Genomic DNA, 20,257 nt, shown 5'->3' on the forward strand with positions numbered 1-20,257 from the left:
ATTAAGAGAAAGAATCAAATGACAGTGAAATAAGCTAATGGCCATTATGAAGAAGCAAGAAACAAAAAATACTTCCAGCTGCTGACATGGGATCAGGACCCAGGAAATTATTTGAGAAAACCAAGAATAACAAAAGTCCCAAATCCTGAGTTTGCCATTAAGGATGTGACCACTTGCCTACTAAGCTCATTCAGTTCAGTTCAGTCACTCAGCTGTGTCTGACTCTTTGCGACCCCATGAACCACAGCACACCAGGCCTCCCTGTCCATCGCCAACTTTCAGAGCCTACCCAAACTCATGTCCATTGAGTCAGTGATGCCATCCAACCATCTCATCCTCCGTCGTCCCCTTCTCCTCCTGCCCTCAGTCTCTCCCAGCATCAGGGTCTTTTCAAATGAGTCAGCTCTTCACATCAGGTGGCCAAAGTATTGGAGTCTCAGCTTCAACATCAGTCCTTCCAATGAACACCCAGGACAGATCTCCTTTAGGATGGGCTGTTGGATCTCCTTGCAGTCCAAGGGACTCTCAAGAGTCTTTTCCAACACCACAGTTCAAGAGCATCAATTCTTTGGCACTCAGCTTTCTTTATAGTCCAACTCTCATCTCCATACATGACTACTGGAAAAGCCATAGCCTTGACTAGACAGATCTTTGTTAACAAAGTAATGTCTCTGCTTTTTAATATGCAGTCTAGGTTTGTCATAACTTTCCTTCCAAGGAGTAAGCATCTTTTAATTTCACGGCTGCAATCACCATCTGCAGTGATTTGGGAGCCCCCAAAAACAAAGTCAGCCACTGTTTTCACTGTTTCCCCATCTATTTGTCATGGAGTGATGGGACCAGATGCCATGATCTTAGCTTTCTGAATGTTGAGCTTTAAGCCAACGTTTTCACTCTCCTCCTTCACTTTCATCAAGAGGCTCTTTAGTTCTTCACTTTCTGCCATAAGGGTGGTATCATCTGCATATCTGAGATTATTGATATTTCTCCCGGCAACCTTGATTCCAGCTTGTGCTTCTTCCAGCCCAGCGTTTCTCATGATGTACTCTGCATATAAGTTAAATTAGCAGGGTGACAATATACAGCCTTGATGTACTCCTTTTCCTATTTGGAACTGGTCTGTTGTTCCATGTCCAGTTCTAACTGTTGCTTCCTGACCTGCATATAGGTTTCTCAAGAGGCAGGTCAGGTGGTCTGGTATTCCCATCTCCTTCAGAATTTTCCACAGTTTATTGTGATCCACACAGTCAAAGCTCATTTACTAATTCATTAAATCACTCAAGCCGAGACAGGATACAGACAGTGAGCAGAGAACAGGATGCCAAGATGATAAAGAGAACATCCCAGGTCTCAAGGAGCTCCAGTTTTGATGACTGGGTAAAAATAAGTACTGCACTAGCCAGGATACTGACTACAAAAGGAGCTAATTTCAACCCAAAATGACCTAAATGGGAAAACAAAAAGAAATGGATTTTCCAATGGCTTTAGGCACTTCTGGATTCAGATATTCAAACATCCAATAGAATTTTTGTCTCTCACCATCAAAAACTCTGTTTCCTTCCATGTTAATTTACATTACTGTCAGTTTCTACATTTCAGGTAGCACAATCATCTTCAGCCATTCTAGCCTTATGTCCAACAAGTTTTGCAAAACCCGTGGAAAGGGAGAGCCCCTTCTCCAATAATTCCACCAAAAGTACTGAACTTAACTCATTGGGCTTGTGATATGCATCTTTTTCTGAATCACTCAGTGTGGTCAAGAGGATGGCATTGTCAGTAGACCCACTCCTCACCAAGCAAGGAGAGTAGTCATGTCACTTAAACCTCGTGAACTGAGAAGACGAATCAAAAAGTGAAAGTGCTCTTACCAAACAAAAGGGAAATGGCTGCTGTCCAGATAGAAACTGTCCACATCTTCTGTAGCTGTACATACACCAGTGTGTAAAAGGTATTAAAGATCAGGGAAGCATGTGCAGAACATGGGGGTACACAGAGGAAGACAGCAGCTAACTCTGTCTATGGGAGGGAAAATCAGGAAAGGCTCCTTTATGTTTCAGCTGACCCTTAAAAGGTAAGTAAGTGCTTGCTCCGCCCTGCAAGAAAGTTTGCTTCCATGAACAAAAGTACTGGAACCATGAAGCAGCCCAGTCTGCTCGGGGGGAATGTAGGAAATTCCTCCATTTTGTACCCCACCCCCCACCTCTGCTGTCTTCACATTCCACCTCTACCTGGAAGTCTCCACCTGCTCCAGGTCCTGAGCTGACACTCAGAGAAAAGGGATGTGTATCAAAGATCTTGTCTCCCTCAGCTGCAGAGGCTGAGTGTGGTCAAGTTTCTAGCATTAAAATCCAAAGCAACAGGGAGGAGAGCTGAACTCCAGGGCTGCCCCTTGTGACACCTTCAATGCCAAATCCAAGAGATGAAATTTCTGTCTGGTTTCTTATTCCATGTCTAATTACAGATAGTTATCGAGCTGCTGCTCCAAACCAGACCACCTTCTAGGCACTGAGTATATGAGGTCTCTGCTCTCATGGAGGTTAATCTCCAGCAGGACAGAGACAAACAAATAAATCAATGCATAGATTCACATTGATCTTGGGTTACTTCGGCCTGCAACAGCTTGGAGTGGATCTTAGGTTTCCAGCCAGAGATTAAGGTCAGGTTGCGGTGGTAAAAGTACCAGATCCTAGCCACAAGGCCAGCGGTCCGGGACAAGGGCCCAGGCCCTTTAGCTTTGCAGAAAATAATTTCCACAAAGATGGAAAGTAGTAAAGCAAATGTTTAAGAGGAAAAAGAATACAGTACGTGTGGATAGACACACAGGCAGACTCAGCGGGAGAGTCCCTGAGTCGCACCCTGTGGCAATTTGAATTACTTTTATGGGGTATTTCTTCAAGTTTTCCTTTGGCCAATTATTTTGATTTGCCTGGTTTACAGTCCATATCTGGTATATCTCAGGATCCTTCCATGTGTGTGCACACATCTCTCAGCAAACATGGATCCTACCGCAAAAACCTATGGGTTTTTTTAGCATCACTCCCCTTTGACCCCCAAGGAGCCTTTCTGTGCACATGTAGTCAGGGAGGTCTCCTGACTTCACGAATGAGAAATATGTGGTCTGGGCAGGCCCAGCCTTATCCTTAACTGTCCTGCTATTCTTATCTTAGAGTTTCAGTCCACAGGAAATGAACCTCCAACTGCTTTACCCTGGAGTGGGAGGTGTACCATCTACCTCCTGCTTCAATATCAGAATGTGCTAAGTTTTATAAGATAAAGCAGCTGTGTAATGGGATTCAGACTGCTGCTGCTGCTGCTGCTGCTGCTGCTAAGTCGCTTCAGTCGTGTCCGACTCTGTGCGACCCCATAGACGGCGGCCCACCAGGATCCCCCGTCCCTGGGGTTCTCCAGGCAAGAACACTGGAGTGAGTTGCCATTTCCTTCTCCAATGCATGAAAGTGAAAAGTGAAAGTGAAGTCACTCAGTCATGTCCAACTCTTCATGACCCCATGGACCGCAGCCCACCAGGCTCCTCCATCCATGGGATTTTCCAGGCAAGAGGACTGGAGTGGGGTGCCATTGCCTTCTCCATAAGTGAAGGAAAGAGCTGTTTTAGTCAGCATCAGAAAAGGCCTAAAGATCCAACTCTCAAAATGATACAGGTCTTTGAAAAAGCATCATCTCAGGCAGAAAGTGCAAAAGCTCCAAAAGCCCTGGGGTGAGAGCAAGCTTTGGCCTGTCTGAGGTCTAGAAAGAGAAATTCTTTGTCATAACCCTGCAAAATCAGAGCTTTCGGTTGGACCCAAATCCATAATAAGGTCCCAAGCTTTTGCCATCCCTTCCTCAAAAGCAAGATTCCTTGGGACTTCCCTTGCAGTTCATTGGTTAAAACTCCATGCTTCCACTGCTGGGGACACGGATTCAACCCTTGATCTGGCAACTAAGATCCCCATATGCAAAGCCCCCTCAAAAAAGCAAGATTCCTTCTGTAAAAGCAATCTCTATCATATATTAAGTATCTGCTATATTCCACGGATTGTGATAAAAATGTATGCATATTATCTCACTGAATCCTCAGACAGTTAAATACTGTCAAAGTCATTTTATAATCTAAGAAAACTGAATCTCAAAGCAGTTGAAGAGTCATACAGCTGGAGAGGTAATAGCCCAAGATTTATATGGAGACCTCAACATCCATACTTTTCTCCCTGTTTTATTACTGGTGAGATAAACTGTCTATATACTAGATTAAATGATGGAAAACATACTGGCATTTCCTCCCAAACATTAAATATGGAATTATTTACACCTGAATCTTTACTCCTAGTTGATATCAGGGAAAAAAGTATTAGGATAAATATTCAAACTATAGGAAAAGTCTCTGTATGCAAAATCTAATAATAGTAAAATTGCATGCAAATGGATTACTGAGATACCAATGGACAATGCAACCAAACATCACAAAACTACTGGTTCTTCAGCAATCGTCACTATCTTGTTTAGTTTTCTTCCTGAGAAAATTAATAGCAAAATTTGCTCTCTTCCATTTTAATACTAGGGAAATAGGTTAAAAAAAAATACACCAAGGCATTTTAATATATTTCAAAGAACACATATCTTGAAAGGACACCAATGGCAAGTGAGGGGGAAATAGAAAGTTCGATAGTCAATTAAAGTTTGGGAAATTCTGCACCTACTCTTAGAAGGATTCACAATGAACCTTAGGATATCAATAGCTATTAAAAGTCTTGCAATAAGGAAATCTCTTTCACTTTGCTTAATCCAAAGTTACCTGAACTTATTTAACTCCCAAACTCCTCTTTCAATACCATGTATATATATCCCCTGAACAAATATGCCTTAGAGTCCACTTGGAAAATTTTTCAGTTAAGTCAGACAAATAATCTTTCTTCTACCTCACTCTGGAGGATTATAGTAGTGGTGGCACTAATCTGTTCACACTTCACTGTATTTCTGCCCTAGGTACCTCCCTCTTATGCATGCATGCGTGCACACACATACACACACACATGTTCTGAACTTGGCTGTAGGACTTGCTTTAAAGGCAACGAGGCAACACCAAATACATGATGCAGAAGGAGACTTGTAAAGTACATGTGTCCCCAAGCTGGCCCTCTCTTGATGCCCTTGTGTCCCTTAGGATCACCACCATGAAAAGAAGCCCAAGCTAGACTCCTGGATCATGTGAGAGAACATGGAGCAGAGACAAACTATCCACCTGAGATCTCTCCTAGACCAACTGGCCCCAAGCCAACCTGGTAACTGACCCATGACATGTGAGTGAGTTCCATTTGAAACTAGCAAAAGAACCATCCAGCTCAACCCAACCAAACTGCCAAACACAGAACTGTGAAGGAAAGAGAGGATTGTCATTCTAAGCCACTAAATGTCAGGGTGGTTTTTGTTGTTGGTTAGTCACTAGGTTGTGTTTGACTCTTTTGCAACCCCATGGACTGTAGACCACCAAGCTCCTCTGTCCATGAGATTTCCCAGGCAAGAATACTGGAGTGGGTTGCCATTTCCTTCTTCAGGGGATCTGCCTGAGCCAAGGATTGAACCTGAATCTCCTGCATTGGCAGGTCGATTCTTTACCACCAAGCCACCAGGGAAGCCTCAGGGGTGATTTATCACAAAGTAAGCACTAACTGAAACATCCACTAATGGAATGGTTTTGGCATTGTACTCTGAAAAAAACCTTAAGGAAAATGAAAACTTCACAGTTTCTAAATTTAATGCTCTTTTAGGCCACAACATTATCATCTGTGATTTTTAAAAATGAAATCCACATGTTCTTACCACAGATCCCTTTCCCATGGAGGTAAGTGCACCTGAATCTTTGATTTATAATTAGTGACAGCTTTTGGAATTTTCTTGGAAGTTTGCAAAGGTGTTTACCTTGATCACACACCAACATCCCTTCATGAACTAATACACTTCCCTTTGTCAAAACAAACATAGGCTATAACTATCATAAACCAAATAAGTACATTACAATTTTTAAGAGGCTTCTAACCAGGGAATCTTAAAATTAATAAACTGTGAAAGATGTATCTTCAGGCCTTGTTGGATGAAAATGAATATTAATACCCTGCTGATGAGTCATTAACACATTTCAACAGTACAAAATAAAACAGTTACTTTCACTAGGAGAGGCCCAGTTAATTAAGTTAATAGCAAAGGTCAGAATGCTAGGAACTTGAGTTTATGAGAAACCACAGACCTGATAAGTTTATTAAATAATAATACTTCCATCAGCTATTTAAAAAAAAAAAAATTTAATGGTAACCAAAATAGCAAAGTGGGAGTTTATGGGGAAGAGGGAAAATACCAGTTCAGAAAGTCATTCCAGACATGTCCTCCTTTCCAGTATACACTGTGAAAACATAATTCCCAATTCATTAGAGAGGCAAAGGTATGAGCGGAGAGAAATGCTAATTATGCATTAGCTCAGTTAGCTAAAATCCATCTGATTTTATCACACGGACTGATGGAATAAGATATAAATAAGATATAAAATTTTAAATTCCAGGCAGACTACTACAAATGACTTTTAAAGAAGCCAGCCAGTTCCCATTCTCCAAAAACCGCAAACTGGAATCTGGGAATTGTATATCTCAGCAGAATAGCAAAATTCACCCTAGAGAAGTTGATAACCAGTGAATGAAATATGCATAAACTAAGGGTAAAGACAGATCCTAAGGCAATGTCTAGGGATGTCTTTATTATAACATACAAGTAAAGCTGGGGAAAAAGAGGGTAGATTAAAATGGAAACTGGGAATTCAACTTAAGGAGACCAAAAATTTGACTATGTGGTATTCATAGGCATTAAAACAATCATATTCTTTTGTTATAAACAACACAATTTATCCATTCTACTGCTGATGGCCATGCAGGTGGTTTCCATTCTGTGATATGACAAACACCACTATTCTAAACTAACTTGTGTCTCTGGGTGCAGAGGTGTAAGAGTTATTTTAAGGCTGTGGTTCTCATTAAAATCACCTGCAGAATCTTCACTAGCTGATACCCTGTTCCCATCACAGACTAACTACATGACTGATTCAAAATATGGACAGAAGTAAGGGAAGTGGGGAAAATGAGGTATGGGAGGGGCATGGGAAGGTGGGATGTCGAGCATTTTTTTTCATATTCAATTTGTTAATTATTCAAATTTCACCAAGTGTCCCAAAATGTATTTTATTCCTGTTTTCCTTTATTTTCCACCTGAGGATCCAATCTTGCATTTAATTGGTAATCTGTGATCTTTTTTAATCTAAAATATTCTCTCTGCCTTTTCTTATGACAATGACTTTTCAAAGAGTCCAGACTAGTGTCTTAAAGAATGTCCCAGGTTCTGGGCTATTTCCTTACAATATCATATATTTTGGTCCTCTATCCTCTAAACTTCATGTAAACAGAAGTTAGGTATACAGATTTGATTAGATTCAGGTTAAATCTTTTGAAGTAAGAACACTTCCTAGGCAATTCTGTGAATTATTGCACCATATCAGGAGACCCATGATGTGACAGAATATTTATTTCCCACATCCACAGACAAAAGATGTCACAGTCACCAGCAATTGTAGCCACCACCACCGAAGGTGATGGTGAGCCCTGAAGGAAATCAGGAAGGAAGAATAACTGCCCTCTAGCAGCCATCTCTGCAGGGTAGTTTTTCTTAATTGAAATTAAGATGAATGGCCTTAGAGACTCTAGATTCTAGGTACCTTTGAACAGGAAGGACTCTCAAATTTGTCTCCCATTTCAATGGACAAAGTTATGGCTTTTGGAGTCAGGAGCACGATGATTCTCCCTCATTCAAGAGCCTGGCATGTGTCAGCTATAAATTGGCACTTGCCAACGGCATTTGCCATCTGCCTCTGCAGAGACTGAATCCTGCACTACTACAATTGCTGGCCTTCAATATGCCCTGAAAGGAGTTTAGGGTGGAGAATGAGGCACTCTGTGCTCCAGGGAAACTGGTGGAACAGACCTTTAGATAGTTAGCTATTTGGGGGAACTGATTTCATGATCCCAATCCTTCCATCTCCACATATCTAGAAAAGCACCAAATCCTTCCATGGTGACATCTGCTTCTGATGCTTAGGAGAAAACCTTTTGTAAAATAAGTGCTTGGTTGCACTGAATTCCTCCTTCACTAAAATCATTTATATTGGCTTTCCCCCACTACTACTTTGGAACAGTTTCTCAGAGCTATCTGAGGCACTGTCTCCCAGGCTTCAGTCCTTATTTTGCCCTAAATAAAACTTAACTCACAACTCTCACGTTATGCATCTTTTTTTAACTGATACAAGGAAATCAATTATAGCATTTATTAAGTATCTACTCTGTTTTGTAGCTATAACTCAATATACTTAATCTCATTTAATCCTCACAATAACCTCATGAGGCTATAACTAGTCTTAAGATTTTTCAAAAAAAGGAAACTGAGGGTCAGAGATATCAAGGTACCAGAGATATCAATTCAAAGGGTCACAGAGTAAGCGCAAAGCCAAGAAGCCTCTCTTTACCATTCAAAGCTCATAACCACATCCAGTGTTCATTTCCCCCATAACCAGTATCTTTTCTCCTATAGGCCTGAAACCCTAAATGCTACATTGCTCCAGTCATGTCTGACTCTTTATGTAGCCCACCAGGCTCCTAAGTCTATGGGATTTTCCAGGCAAGAATACTGCAGTGGGTAGCCATGTCCTCCTCCAGAACCATAAATGAGAGAGACCAATCATTCTGTCATTCCCCCTTAGTTGGAATCAAAGACTCCATTTCATCAAACTGCATTTTCTGTGGAAAAGTAAGCAATGTATCCTAGAGGGGTCAGCTGAAACTCACAAAGATTAAGTGCACAACTGAAAGTCACACAATAAATCAAAGACAACAGAGCTCCAAAAACAGCATAGGGTTAGTACTGAACAATGCAGCTCTCAATGAAACTCTGGGGCTAGGGATGCTGTGCAAATGGAATACACGAATACACCAAAAGACCAATCAGGGAGCAAAATTCTGAGTGGAGTGATGCTTTTGAAAAACAAGTTCAGAATAAAAAATAATTATTGCTAAAATTGACTCCAAGTGCTTCATCAGATGATTTGTAATCATTTTCACAACCCTCAGTTCATGTCAGTTCAGTCGCTAAATCATCTCCGACTCTTTGTGACCCCATGGTCTGCAGCACGCCAGGCTTCCCTGTCCATCACCTATGCCCAGAGCTTGCTTAAACTCATGTCCATTGAGTTGGTGATGCCATCCAGCCATCTCATCCTCTGTCATCCCCTTCTCCTCCTGCCTTCAGTCTTTCCCAGCATCAGGTCTTTTCAAATGAGTCGGTTTTTTGCATCAGGTGGCCAAAGTATTGGAGTTTCAGCTTCACCATCAGTCCTTCCAATGAATATTCAGGGCTGATTGCCTTTAGGATTGACTGGTTTGATCTCTTTGCGGTTCAAGGGACTCTCAAGAGTCTTCTCCAACACCACAGTTCAAAAGCATCAATTCTTTGGCACTCAGCTTTCTTTATAGTCCAACTCTCACATCCATACATGATTAATGGAAAAACCATAGCTTTGACTGGACAGAACTTTGTTGGCAAAGTAATGTCTCTGCTTTTTAATATCCTGTCTAGGTTGGCCATAGCCTTTCTTCCAAGGAGTAGACGTTGTTAAATTTCACAGCAGTCACCATCTGCAATGATTTTCAAGCCCCCCAAAATAAAGTATCTCACTGTTTCCACTGTTTCCCCATCTATTTGCCATGAAGTGATGGGACCGGATGCCATGATCTTAGTTTCCTGAATGCTGAGTTTTAAGCTAAATTTTTCACTCTCCTGTTTCACTTTCATCAAGAGGCTCTTTAGTTTTTCTTCACTTTCTGCCATAAGGGTGATGTCATCTGCATATCTGAGGTTATTGATATTTCTCCAGGCAATCTTGATTCCAGCTTGTGCTTCATTCAGCCCAGTGTTTCTTATGATGTACTCTGCCTATAAGTTAAATAAGCAGGGTGATAATATACAGCCTTGACATACTCCTTTCCTGATTTGGAAACAGTTTGTTGTTCCATGTTCAGTTCTAACTGTTGCTTCTTGACCTGCATACAGATTTCTCAGGAGGCAGATCAGGTGGTCTGGTATTCCCATCTCTCTCAGAATTTTCCACGGTTTATTGTGATCCACACAGTCAAAGGCTTTGGCATAGTCAATAAAGCAGAAGTAAATGTTTTTTTGGAACTCTCTTGCTTTTTTGATGATCCAACAGATGTTGGCAATTTGATCTCTGGTTCCCCTGCCTTTTCCAAATCCAGCTTGAACATCTGAAATTTCATAGTTCATGTACTGTTGAAGGCTGGCTTAGAGAATTTTGAGCATTACTTTGCTAGTGTGTGAGATGAGTGCAATTGTGCGGGAGTCCAAACATTCTTTGGCATTGCCCTTCTTTGGGATTAGAATGAAAAATGATCTTTTCCAGTCCTGTGGCCACTGCTGAGTTTTCCAAATTTGCTGGCATATTGAGTTCAGCACTTTCACAGCATCATCTTTCAGGATTTGAAAAGTTCAACTGGAATTCCATCACCTCCACTAGATTTGTTTGTAGTGACGCTTCCTAAGGCCCACTTGACTTCACATTCCAGGGTGTCTGGTTCTAGGTGAGTGATCACACCATCATGGTTATCTGGGTCATGAAGATCTTTTTTGTATAGCTCTTCTGTGTATTCTTGCCACCTCTTCTTAATATCTTCTGCTTCTGTTAGGTCCATACCATTTTTGTCCTTTATTGTGCCCATCTTTGCATGAAATGTTCCCTTGGTATCTCTAATTTTCTTAAAGAGATCTCTAGTCTTTCCCATTCTATTGTTTTCCTCTATTTCTTTGCATTGATCACTGAGGAGATGGTGATCAAGACCATCCCCAAGAAAAAGAAATGCAAAAAGGCAAAATGGTTGTGTGAGGAGGCCTTACAAATACCTGGAAAAAAAAAGAGAAGCTAAAGGCAAAGGAGAAAAGGAAAGATATATCCATTTGAATGCAGAGTTCCAAAGAATAGCAAGGAAAGATAAGAAAGTCTTCACAACCCTAGAAATATTAAATGAACCTCCACTTTATAGGTGAAAAAAACCAAGGACCAGAGAGTTAAGAAAACTAGTCAAACTAGGATGTAAACCCAAACTGATTCCAGACCTAAACACTGAATCATCATTCATTATCTTCTTACCACACAAGTGTTACCAGCAGAACTAATACAGAAACCCTAAGCTAACCAAACCTTCCTCTACAACATTGAAAGCTAGTATTATAACACTGAAAACAGAAGTTCTGGAGCCAACCTGCCTGGGTCCAAATCTCAGCCATTTTCAATGGAATAAACTTAAGCAAGATTTTTTTTAAATATTTTTATTGTCTTTTTTTTTCATTTATTTTTATTAGTTGGAGGCTAATTACTTCACAACATTGCAGTGGGTTTTGTCATACATTGACATGAATCAGCCAAGGATTTACATGTGTTCCCCATCCCGATCCCCCCTCCCACCTCCTTCTCCACCCAATTCCTCTGGGTCTTCCCAGTGCACCAGGCCCGAGCACTTGTCTCATGCATCCCACTTGGGCTGGTGATCTGTTTCACTATAGATAATATACATGCTATTCTCTAGAAACATCCCACCCTCACCTTCTCCTACAGAGTCCAAAAGTCTGTTCCGTACATCTGTGTCTCTTTTCTGTTTTGCATATAGGGTTATCGTTACCATCTTTCTAAATTCCATATATATGTGTTAGTATGCTGTAATGGTCTTTATCTTTCTGGCTTACTTCACTCTGTATAATGGGCTCCAGTTTCATCCATCTCATTAGAACTGATTCAAATGAATTCTTTTTAATGGCTGAGTAATATTCCATGGTGTATATGTACCACAGCTTCCTCATCCATTCATCTGCTGATGGGCATCTAGGTTGCTTCCATGTCCTGGCTATTATAAACAGTGCTGCAATGAACATTGGGATGCACGTGTCTCTTTCAGATCTGGTTTCCTCAGTGTATATTCCCAGAAGGTGGGAATGCAAACTAGTACAGCCACTATGGAGAACAGTGTGGAGATTTCTTAAAAAACTGGAAATAGAACTGCCATATGGCCCAGCAATACCACTTCTAAGCAAGATTTTTAACCTTGCTGTAAAGATAATAATATTTCCTACCTATTGCTGGGTCAATGTATACAAAGTGCTTGGAAGAACATCTTTTAGCAAGTACTCTGAAGGTGTTACTTATTATTTTTAAATTGTTTGCTTCCATTTCCTTCACTTTAGTTGATACTCTATATTTCTTTATCACCTCAAACAGTGATCATATTCTCTAAACCAGAGATCCCAACCTATTTGGAACCAGGGACCATTTTCACAGAAGACAATTTTTTCCATGGAGGGATGGTTTGGAGATGATTCAAGTGCATTACATTTATTGTGTGCTTGATTTCTATTATTGTTATATCAGCTCCACCTCAGATCATCAGGCATTAGATCCCAGAGGTTGAGGACCTATGCTATGAACTCATAACCCTGTTCCCATCTTTACAAATCTGATTATTATTTGATTGTTATTTAATTATTCAATATTTTCACCACTTCTCATTCAGTGCTGACAGCAATATTTGAGGAATTCAGAGATTATCTTCTGCCCTTGTTCATGAAGAAATCTTAATTCAGAGAGATTAAGTAACCGATCTAAGGCAGATCAACTAATGAATAAAATAATTAGCTCAAGGACTCAGGTATGCTACCTCTCAGGTTCAATATTCTTTTTCCAACAGCATATCACTTCATGTGAATCATATTCTAATTTCCTAAAATAAAAATAATGTTATGTCATTTATCATGAAACTCTTCAATGACTCTTTATTATTAAGTGAAATAAAATTCCTCACCCTACAAATATGGCTAAAGCCCAGATTTCAGTTTTATCTTCTATGGACTCCATTATGCCAAATTTGACACCTCTTTTACCCCCATACAATCTATTATATTCCCCACACAATCCAGAATACCTTCTCTCTCCTCTCCTATCAACACCTGTTAAAAGCTACATCCATTTGTCAAACCCATCTCAACTGCCAACAGTTTCATAACACTTTTCCCCAATTCTCACAATTAAAGTAAACCCTATTTTACCATTTTATATGTAACCTACTAATTAGGTTATAGATATACTACATAACCTATTATTTTATTTATAATCTACTATTAATACATTTAAGATGTTTGAGGGCAGGTCTCACAATTTCTAATATAAAGCATGTGCTCAACAAGCACTTGTTGAATTAAATTGAATTTATGATCAATCAAATCTGAAACCAATCAGGCCAATTCTGTGGTCTAATTGTTTTAAGGTACTGCTTTGATCCTGCAGGCTTGCATTCATTAATAATCATCAGTTGACATAAATAACACACTGGTTTTACAAAAAATAAGATTTGCTTCCTCCCTAGCATTGCTCACAAGTTAAATGAGAAAGAAACAAAAGAAAATAATTATGGTGTAAAACATGCTATAAGCTATGGGCACAAAGTGGAATGAAATATAAATTTCCTAAGAAGATACAAGAAGACTTACCAAAACAGGTGATATTTGAGTTAATAGTGATGAATGAGTGGCTAATACCAGCTTTAAGAAGAGAAGTATTTGTATTTAGGAAATTATTCTGTAAAGCTTGCCCAAAGAAGAATACACCTTGAGAGGAAGAGCTGGAAAATAATATTGAGAATTGCTAATCTTCTCTGCCTTAGAAACAAACAGAAATGTAAGTGGTAATAAAAAGCATAGAAGAGAAAGCAGAACAACACAAACAGCAACTGGACCTTGTGAAGTGAGTCAATGAAAATCCATATGATAGATGTACCAAAAGACTCAAAATCAGAAATAAGTAATAGTTCATTTTGATTTGCTTGCATTGCTACAGACTAAAGTCTCTGTACCCTTTCATACACAAAAGTCTTAGAGTTTGAAGAAAATCCATGGAAAAAGAACAAAAACAAATTCACACAGAGCATGTCACAGAGAAGAGGAGAAAGACCACTATGTAATGTGAAACAAAAATAATACAGAGTTTAGATGAGAAGAGTTTCAAGCCAGAGACACTACAAAGAAAATAGCTCATGGGGAGAGAACTGGACTTCCCAGGGAACAAAAAAATCAGAGCTATAGTCAACTGGATCTTAGTCTCAAAGGGCAGGGTGACCTCCCTGATCACAGACCTACTGAGAGGGGAAAAGCACAAAAGTGTAAATCCACACTGAGGAACATGGTGATAAGAGGGAAGCCAAAGAAGATGAGACTTGGGAATGGTGAGAGCACAAAAGACAAGGAGAATGTGGAGCCCCCTGTTTGACTGGTCTTTCCTGACTTTGTAAGGACAAGAATTACACCTGAGAATCAAATCAGTATCAGTCAAAGAAGGTGTTTCTTTAATTCCACATCTATGTTTCTAGGACCCCTCCTCTGTGCTTTCAGCACAGAACTGATGGCTTTCTACCTTGTATAGTACTACTTGGGATCATACATCCTCTTCAGGAGCAGGAAGCAGGCTTCACTCATCTTTGAACTGCCAATACCCAGCACATGCACATTTGGGTAGCACTGCACAAACACTAGGTGATTGAATATTTGATCTCTTGGACTCAACTTTTGAAGACATAACAGCAATTTAAATATATTAGTTTTCTATTTCAATCCACAGTGTTATTAATAATAATGGTTTTCATTAATTAAACTCTCACTATATGCCAGGTATCTTACTAGCTGTTTTAATTATTTCTTATTCTGTTGGAGTAAGAAAAAGCTCCATTTTATAGAATGTACAATAGCACCTAGTATAAAGGAAATATTTTAAAATATTTCTTGAGTTAATATATGAAGGAAAGAAGAAGGAGTCTGAGACCCAGGGAGATGAAAGGGGTTGCTTAAAGTCATTCTAGTTGTTAGTGACAAAGCAAAACAAATGTTCCCAGATTCCCTCCCAATCTAGCATTCTTCACATAATATAACTGCCTTTGACATAATCTTGGAGGTTCCTTTCCACTTTGTATAGGCAGAATAAGGGTCCCCTAGAGGTCAACATCTGAATCCTGGGAACTGCAAACATGTTAGTTTAAATGGTAAAGGAAGCTCTGCAGAAGTGATTACATTAAATATTTTGAGATGAACGATTATCCTGAATTACCCAGGAAAGCACAATATAAAAACAAGTATTTGAGAAATAAAATCGGCCTTTCTTGGTGGCTCAGACAGCAAAGAGTCTGCCTGCAATGAAGGAGATCTGGGTTCCATCCCTATGTCAGGAAGATCCCCTGGAGAAGGAAATGGCAACCCACTCCAGAATTCTTGCCTGGGAAATCCCAAGGACAGAGGAGTCTGGTCGGCTACAGTCCTCGGGGTTGAAAAGAGTTGGATACAACTGAGCAACTAACACTTTTCTTTCTTTTAAGAGGGAGACAGAATGAGAACTGACCTCAAAAAAGGAGTGTCAAAGTGATACAGCATAAGCAGATCTCAACCAGTCAGTGCTGGCTTTAAAGATGAAGAGGGATTGAGTTGTATGAGCTGCTTATATATTTTGGAAATTAATCCTTTATCAGTTGTTTCATTTGCTATTATTTTCTCCCATTCTGAGGGTGGTCTTTTCACCCTGCATATAGTTTCCTTTACTGTGAAAAGTTTTTAAGTTTAATCAGGTCCCACTTGTTTACTTTTGTTTTTATTTCCAGAACTCTAGGAGGTGGGTCATAGAGGATCTTGCTTTGATTTATGTCATCGAGTGTTCTGCCTATGTTTTCCTCTAAGAGTTTTATAGTTTCTGGTCTTACATTGAGGTCTTTAATCCATTTTGAGTTTATCTTTGTGTGTGGTGTTAGGAAGTGTTCTAATTTCATTCTTTTACATGGAGCTGTCCAGTTTTCCCAGCACCATTTCTTGAAGAGGCTGTCTTTGCCCCATTGTATAGTTTTGCCTCCTTGGTAAAAAATAAGGTACCCATGGGTGCATGGGTTTATTTCTGGGCTTTCTGTCTTGTTCCATTGGTCTATATTTCTGTTTTTGTGTCAGTACCATACTGTCTTGATGACTGTAGCTTTGTAGTATAGTCTGAAGTCAGGAAGGTTGATTCCTCCAGCTCCATTCTTCTTTCTCAAGACTGCTTTGACTATTTAGGGTCTTTTATGTTTCCATATGAATTGTGAAATGTTTTGTTCTAGTTCTGTTAAAAATGCCATTGGTAATTTGATAGGGATCGCATTGAATCTGTAGATTGCATTTGGTACTATGGTCATTTTTATAATATTGATTCTTCCTACCCAGGAATACAAACTATCTCTCCATCTCTTTATGTCATCTGTGATTTCTTTCATTAGTGTCTTATAATTATCTGTGTACCGTTCTTTTGTCTCCTTAGGTAAGTTTATTCCTAGATATTTAATTCTTTTTGCTACAATGGTGAATGGATTGATTCCTTAATTTCTCTTTCTGGTTTTTCATTGTTAGCACATAGAAATGCAAGTGATTTCTGTGTATTGATTTTGTATCCTGCAACTTTGATAAATTCACTGATTAGCTCTAGTAATTTTCTGACACTATCTTTGGGGTTGTCTATGTACAGTATCATGTCATCTGCAAACAGTGAGAGCTTTACTTCTTCTTTCCCAATCTGGATTCCTTTTATTTCTTTTTCTTCTCTGACTGCTATAGCTAGGACTGTCAGAGTTATGTTGAATCACAGTGGCAAAAGTGGACACCCTTGTCTTGTTCCTGATCTTAGGGGAATGCTTTCAGTTTTTCACCATTGAGAATAATGTTGTTGTAGGCGTATCATATATGGCCTTTTCTATGTTGAGGTAGGTTCCTTCTGAAAGGTTGTTGCTGAACGATTAGACGCGGGATTCTTGGCCTCCGGAGGAGACGAATTCAATCCGGGGCCAGAGACGAGGCTGGATCGCTCAGAGCTTTTGTGTAATAAAGTTTTATTAAAGTATAAAGGAGATAGGGAAAGCTTCTGACATAGGCATCAGAAGGGGGCAAAAGAATACCCCCCTCCTAGTCTTTAGCTGTGTGTTATATAGTCACTCACAGTCTGTTAATGAAAAGGATGTCATAAAATTTAGAATGATACCAGATAATTCATCCCTGGCCATAAAACGATTGACTTGAATCTTGTAGAAGGGCAGAATACCAACAAATATTTTCATTTACATAGATTAGGGGAACAATACCTGAGTAAGTAAATTAGGCCATTTGGCGGAACCAACTTGAAGATAGAGTCTGGGGTTCATTAACATAGCTTAAGACAACATTTCCATACGAAAAAGAAACGTATTGGTCAACTCAAGGTTTGAGAGTAGTTAGCTTCAGGTGAGACCAGGTGTCATGGCAACACAGCACTTTAAGAGAAACCTCTTTTAAATTTGTGTAGAGAAGGAAAGACATATCGCTGGTTTGTTTCTTCCTGCCGCTTAAGAGAGATAAAAATGTCTGGCACCTGCAGCTTCTTTTTTCCATTTGGAGACCCCTGGCCTTCCTGCCTGTTACCCTCTCACTTCCATGCCCATTTTTTGAAGACTTTTAATCATAAATAGGTACTGGATTTTGTCAAACAACCCAATCAAAAAGTGGGAAAAAACTTATAGACATTTCTCCAAAGAAGACATGCAGATGGCTAACAAACACATAAAAAGATGCTCAACATCACTCATTATTAGAGAAATGCAAACCAAAACTACAATGAGGTATCACCTCACACCAGTCAGAATGGCCATCATCAAAAAGTCTACAAACAATAAATGCTGGAGAGGGTGTGGAGAAAATGGAACACTCTTGCACTGTTGGTGGGAATGTAAATTGATACAGCCACTATGGAAGATGGTATGGTAATTCCTTAAAAAACCAGGAATAAAAGCACCATATGACCCAGCAATCCCACTCCTAGGCATATACCCTGAGAAAAACAAAATTAAAAGAGACACATGTATCCCATTGTTCAGTGCCACACTGTTTACAATAGTTAGAACATGGAAGCAACTTAGATGTCCATCAACAGATGAATGGATAAAGAAGCTGTGGTACATATACACAATAGAATATTACTCAGCCATAAAAAGAAATGCATTTGAGTCAGTTCTAATGAGGTGGATGAACCTACAACCTATTATACAGAATGAAGTGAGTCAGAAAGAAAGATAAATACTGTATTCTAATATATATATACAGAATGTAGAAAAGTGATACTGAAGAATTTATGGAAAGAGCAACATGGAAACTTACATCACCATATGTAAAATAGAGAGCCAAGGGGAATATGCTGTATGTCTCAGGAAACTCACACAGGGGCTCTGGATCAACCTAGAGGGGTGGGATGGGAAGGGTGATGGGAGGGAGTTTCAAAAGGGAGGGGATATATGTATACCTATGGCTGATTCATGTTGAGGTTTGACAGAAAACAGCAAAACTCTGTAAAGCAATTATCCTTCAATAAAAAATGAATTAATTTAAAAAAAAAAAGAAGAAGAGGCCACAGCCCATGGAATGTAGGCAGCTTCTAGAAGCTGAATGGCAAGGAAACAAATTGTCTCAGAGTAGGGCTTCCCTGGTAGCTCAGAGGGTAAAGCATTTGCCTGCAGTGTGGGAAACCCGGGTTTGTATCCCTGGGTCAGGAAGATCCCCTGGAGAAGGAAATGGCAACCCACTCTGGTACTCTTGCCTGGAAAATTCCACAGACAGAGAAGCCTGGTAGGCTACAGTTTATAGGGTCACAAAGAGTCGGACATGACTGAGCAACTTCATTTTCTTTTCACTTTTCTCCAGAAGGCCTGCCACCACCCTGAATTTAACCCAGTAAAACTCATTTTAGACTTCTATCCCCAAGGACTGTGAGATAATAAATTTGTGTTAACCTGATAGATGGCTCTAATAATCTTAACTAACAAATCATAAATGTCAAACAAATATGCTGAGTCTTACTCATTCCGGAGTTTTTCACCAGAATTTTCTTGACTTATGTTTATTATAAAATTAATAATATATAATGTCCTCTTCTCCAGGAATCTTGAAGACTCTTCTTGAGAATATATTCTGTTGTCTTCCAGTTTCTATTGTTGCTGCCAAAAAATAGCTCTCCTAATAATATTTCCTCTATAAGTAATCTGAATTTTCTCTTTGGTTACGTTTCAGATCTTTTTTTCTCTGATGTTCTAGAATTTCATTATGAAAGATTGAGTTTTATTTAACCTGACTGGGATAGTTTTACATTTCCTGAATCTGAGAATTCACATATTTCAAGTAAGGAAAATTCCCAACCATTATCTCTTCTATATTACCTTTTTCCAGTTCTCTCTACCTCAAGTTTCTATGAGATGCATGATGCATTCTCTCATTGTCTCATTTTGGTAATAGTTTCAGGAAAATACAACTCCAGAAAAGTCTTAGAGATGCTGCATTTCCACGATCAACCTCTAGACTAGAAAATAAAAGTAGCTATCTACTGCCAGTGAAGCATAGGACAGTCAAGAAAGTACCAATGTTTAGAATACATTTTTCAATTAAGTCAAATGAAAGGCTCATCATGATGTAGTTCTCTATAAAAATTTTAGGAGAGAAATTATTGGACCAATTTATTGTGGACTATTTCATACAGATGAAGGAACAGATAAAAAATACACATTAATATACAAACTATAATTGTAAAAATTATCAGGGTATCTACAATCCTGTTTAAGAATTAGAATGCTGCCAACAGCTTTTAGGCTGACTCTAACCCAATCTAACTGCTATAGAAATCCTAATTTCTATAATACCCCTCCAAAAATAACTATCTCAACCTTATCCTTTTAAATCTCTTCCACAAAAGTGTACATCCCCAACCATATATTGTTACCTTTGCATTGTTTGAACTGTAAATGGAACCATTCTGTTTGTACTCTTCATTGTCTTGCCTGCCTTGCCAAGAATTGTGTTTGTGAATTTCATCAGGTTCATATCTGTAGTTGTAGTATATTGTGCTGCTTTTTACTATTCTGTTGCCTGAGTGTATTAAAATGTATATATCCATTGTCCTATTAATGAACTCTTATATAACTGTTTATAGTTGTAATTTTACAAATAATACTGCCATATGTATTCTTGTACATGTCTCCTAGAGAGCAAGTATAAGCATAAGCGTGTCTTAAAGTTTTAAAACCAAGATAACTTCAAAATAAAG

Source organism: Odocoileus virginianus, chromosome 21 (assembly GCF_023699985.2).
Source record: "Odocoileus virginianus isolate 20LAN1187 ecotype Illinois chromosome 21, Ovbor_1.2, whole genome shotgun sequence".
In the NCBI taxonomy this organism is placed as follows: Eukaryota; Metazoa; Chordata; class Mammalia; order Artiodactyla; family Cervidae; genus Odocoileus; species Odocoileus virginianus.